The sequence below is a fragment of the Chenopodium quinoa genome, unplaced genomic scaffold, assembly GCF_001683475.1.
Source record: "Chenopodium quinoa cultivar QQ74 unplaced genomic scaffold, ASM168347v1, whole genome shotgun sequence".
NCBI classification, from domain to species: Eukaryota; Viridiplantae; Streptophyta; class Magnoliopsida; order Caryophyllales; family Amaranthaceae; genus Chenopodium; species Chenopodium quinoa.
Genome location: NW_018743572.1, coordinates 739,621 through 744,481, shown reverse-complemented (window position 1 = coordinate 744,481; position 4,861 = coordinate 739,621). Strand labels below are relative to the sequence as shown.

General features: G+C 35.0%; 1 long non-coding RNA gene across 1 annotated transcript; it reads left to right on the top strand.

Moving 5' to 3' along the window:
- Positions 1-636: 636 nt before the first annotated feature.
- LOC110681668 lies at positions 637-4,621 on the top strand. The gene is made up of 4 exons (XR_002503318.1): positions 637-882; positions 978-1,088; positions 1,181-1,422; positions 4,345-4,621. It is a non-coding gene; the product is annotated as an uncharacterized LOC110681668 (long non-coding RNA).
- The last annotated feature ends 240 nt before the right edge of the window (positions 4,622-4,861 follow it).

The window sequence follows — 4,861 nt, the reverse complement described above, 5'->3', positions numbered from 1 at the left end:
AATACTAGCACCCATTACATCTCGGCCGGGATCGATTCTATAGTTGCTGGGTTTGAGGACTTACCACTACCGGTGCCTAGAGAGGAATATGATTTTTTTAAGCTGTGTGACGCGACCAGGAGCTTTGTGCAATGGTCACGTGATCGGTTGAGGTTGGTAGGAGGGGTAAGTAAACACTACTTGTATGTAAATACTTGTATGTAACTAGATTACCATGTGCTTTGTGCAATGACCATGTTCTTTTATGCTACTAGATTACTATGGAAATTCAGTCCGCTAAAAGGAAGAAGGTGGAGAAGCCAAAATCCAAGGAAGAAGGTCCTCCGAAGATGGAACAAGGACAAATGTCGAAGAAGAGTTCGAGAGCTTCATGTACTCCACTCGTACAAGCCAATGTCCTTAGGTCGTTTTTGAAAGCATGTACTTTTCTTCACAACCGTGTTACTGAGTTGCTACGGGTACACACATTCCAGTGAACTTGCCTAAGGCATTGTTCCACTATGATGAGGATGCGCTCGCATACATTTCTAGAGAGGATGTGACGGAATTTCTAACCGGTTCCATGCTTAAAATTTCCATCATTCAAACTTTCATGACGTAAATTTACGAGACTATTTCTAAACATATTTTATTTTTGATATTTTCGTACCAAAACAATGCAACTAGTAATTACTTGCACACATTACTTTCTTGAAGGTCACTACAGGAGCTCCTTGCTAGTAAACCCGATGGTGAAGCAGCAGTTGGGTGGTTATGCCCCGAGCAGACCTCCGTAACCAAATGCTTGCATAACCCTTGTGATGTGATAGATTACCTTGAGCGGGGTATTAGAGAATCAATGCGTGCGGGAAACAAGTTCTTATTAGCCCCTTGTTTTGAGGAGTAAGTTTAAATATGTCACTCTTAATTTGTTTGTTAAGTATAGATGTTGACGCATAACAATTAATGGATTGATATTTGCTTTAATATACATATAGTCTACATTGAAGCCTTATGGTGATTTGTGTTTCCAATAACACAATCTACTACTTTGACTCAGCTCGTATATGGCTACCAAGGAAGTTGCTAGTGAATAACCTATTGAATAGGTACATACCGATTCCTATATATTGTTTTGTATCATCACCTAAGTGATTGAGTGGCTATGTTCCTAAATCATTTGTTTTTTATTTTTTTGAAGTGTTATGAAGAATTTGAATTGTCGTTCGGTTGCGGGTCCCACATGGAAATATGCGAAGGTAAAGCCTTGATATATTGATTTATTTAATAAAATTGCCTTGAGTTATGGCTATGCATGACTATTTTAACTTTGTGTCATGTTAATGTGCGCGACAAGACAACGGCGTTGACTGTGCCCTCTACGTGATGAGGTTTATGCATGACATAGTCAATAGGTGCACTAAAGCCCAACACATTGAGGAGGTACTTGTTTTTACTTTTTTCCGCTTCGATTTCGGGTAAAAGCCGTCCTAAAACTAATTATAATGATAATTTGCTATGATTCCAAACATTAGACACCTAAGACTAGTTATAATTGACATGTTATGATAAAGAAATAGCTCATTAGATAAGAAATGTAGAAATCAGCCAGGAAGAAGTCAAATAGGCGATTTTGGGTATAAGCCGTCCTAAAACTTAGTTGAATGCTAATTTGCTATAATTTCAAACATTACACACCTAAGACTAGTTATAGTTGACATGTTATGATAAAGAAATAACTCATTAGATAAGAAATGTAGAAATCGGGCAAAGTAGAAGTCAAATAGGCGATTTTGGGTATAAGTCGTCCTAAAACTTAGTTGAATGCTAATTTGCTATGATTTCAAACATTAGACACATAAGACTAGTTATAATTGACATGTTATGATAAAGAAATAGCTCATTAGATAAGAAATGTAGAAATCGTGCAAAGTAGAAGTCAAATAGGCGATTTTGGGTATACGTCGTCCTAAAACTTAGTTGAATGCTAATTTGCTATGATTTCAAACATTACACACTTAAGACTAGTTATAATTGACATTTTATGATAAAGAAATAGCTCATTAGATAAGAAATGTAGAAATCGGGCAAAGTAGAAGTCAAATAGGCGATTTTGGGTATAAGCCTTCCAAAAACTTAGTTGAATGCTAATTTGCTATGATTTCAAACATTAGACTAGTTATAATTGACATGTTATGATAAAAAAATAGCTCATTAGATAAGAAATGTAGAAATCAGGCAAAGTAGAAGTCAAATAGGCAATTTTGGGTATGAGCCGTCCAAATACTTAGTAAAGCCTTCTTCTGATGCGCTTACAGACCTCAGACACCCAAGACTACTTAATATGGGTCTTCTCTAAAGCCATTAGGTCATTTGATACAAAATGCAGAAAATGGGAAAGTAAGCACCCGAGGCAACTGCCTTTGGTTATGCCAGGCAGCTGCAAGCAGGCAGCCACCAAATTGCAACAGCTGCCAGGCAGCCACAGCAGCAGCCTAGGCAGTAGCCCGGGCAGCAGCTGCAGCAGCCCACGCAGCTGCACAGGCAGCCGCAGCAGCCACCTGGCAGCTGCAGCATCAGCCAGGCCGCTGCACAGGCCACTGCAGCAACAGCCTAGGAGCTACACAGGCAGCTGCAGCATCCACCAGGGAGAAGCACCGGCAGCTGCAGCAGCCACCACGCAGCTGCACAGGCAGCTGCAGCAGCCACCAGGCATATGCCAAGGCAGCTGCTGCAGCAGCCCAGGCAGTACCTAAGGCAGGTGCAGCAGACGTTCAAGAACCGAGCCGCTCATGCAATTTTGTGTAATTTTTGCGTACTTGCATTGTTATTGTATTATGGGCAATAATGTTTGTGAAAAAAATTCCAAACGGAAAAAAATGTAAAAAACGGGCAAAGTAGTAGTGAAATAGGCGATTTTTGGTAAAAGCCGTCCTAAAACTTATTAGAATGCTAATTTGCTACGATTTCAAACATTAGACACCTAATAATAGTTGTAATTGACATGTTATGATAGATAAATAGCTCATTAGATAAGAAATGTAGAAAACGGGCAAAGTAGTGGTGAAATAGGCGATTTCGGGTAAAAGCCGTCCTAAAACTTAGTAGAATGCTAAGTTGCTATGATTTCAAACATTAGACACCTAAGACTATTTTTAATTGACATGTTATGATAGATAAATAGCTCATTAGATAAGAAATGTAGAAAACGGGCAAAGTAGTAGTGAAATAGGCGATTTCGGGTAAAAGCCGTCCTAAAACTTAGTAGAATGCTAATTTTCAATGATTTCAAACATTAGACACCTAAGAATAGTTGTAATTGAAATGTTATGATAGATAAATAGCTCATTAGATAAGAAATGTAGAAAATGGGCAAAATACTGGTGAAATAGGCGATTTCGGGTAAAAGCCGTCCTAAAACTTAGTAGAATGCTAATTTGCTATGATTTCAAACATTAGAAACCTAAGACTAGTTGTAATTGACATGTTATGATAGACAAATAGCTCATTAGATAAGAAATGTAAAAAACGGGCAAAGTAGTAGTGAAATAGGCGATTTCGGGTAAAAGCCGTCCTAAAACTTAGTAGAATGCTAATTTGCTATGATTTTAAACGTTAGACACCTAAGACTAGTTGTAATTGACATGTTATGATAGATAAATATCTCATTAGATAAGAAATTTAGAAAACGGGCAAAGTAGTGGTGAAATAGGCGATTTCAGGTAAAAGCCGTCCTAAAACTTAGTAGAATGCTAATTTGCTATGATTTCAAACATTAGACACCTAATACTAGTTGTAATTTACATGTTATGATAGATAAATAGCTCATTAGATAAGAAATGTAAAAAACGGGCAAAGTAGTAGTTAAATAGGCGATTTCGGGTAAAAGCCGTCCTAAAACTTAGTAGAATGCTAAGTTGCTATGATTTCAAACATTAGACACCTAAGACTAGTTGTAATTGACATGTTATGATAGATAAATTGCTCATTAGATAAGAAATGTAGAAAACGGGCTAAGTAGTAATGAAATAGGCGATTTCGGGTGAAAGCCGTCCTAAAACTTAGTAGAATGCTAATTTGCTATGATTTCAAATATTAGACACCTAAGACTAGTTTTAATTGAAATGTTATGATAGATAAATAGCTCATTAGATAAGAAATGTAGAAAACGGGCAAAGTAGTAGTGAAATAGGCGATTTTTGGTAAAAGCCGTCCTAAAACTTAGTACAATGCTAAATCGGGCTAGTTAGAATGATGTTTGAAATATTTAACATATATACATTATTATTTTTAAATTATTAGTTTGAATTTTATGTAATATATGAATGATTATGTTTAATGTTTGGTATTTTTTTCTTTTCAAAGGTTTGTAAGATTCAAAGGGAAGGCCCTTTGACAAAGGAAGGAGTTGATGAAATTCGCGACATGTGGGCTTTTTTTTCTGATATTTGATGGCATCTAGGTAGAATATATAATATATATTTATTAGTTAGATAATGAATGAGATTGAATTTTTTTTTTTTTTTTATTTATGAACAATTAATATTTAGTTACTATATCTTTTTTATTTTTATTAAATCCATATGTACATTATATTACTTATTTGTAATTAGTACTATACATTATTTATGAGTTTTATATATGTTATTATTATTATGCATTTTATTGTTAGTGAATTATTATTATTCCAAAATTTGTAATATTTTTAATTAATTATTTTTAATTATTAATATTAATTAATAGTAATATTAATAATAATAATAATTTTTAAAATTACAGATTAATGTGCATATCAAAACAGGTCACTAGTAATATTATTATTAATTATTATATATATATAAAAAAAATTACAAAGGGAAGCGGTTTAGCGCCAAAACCGTTT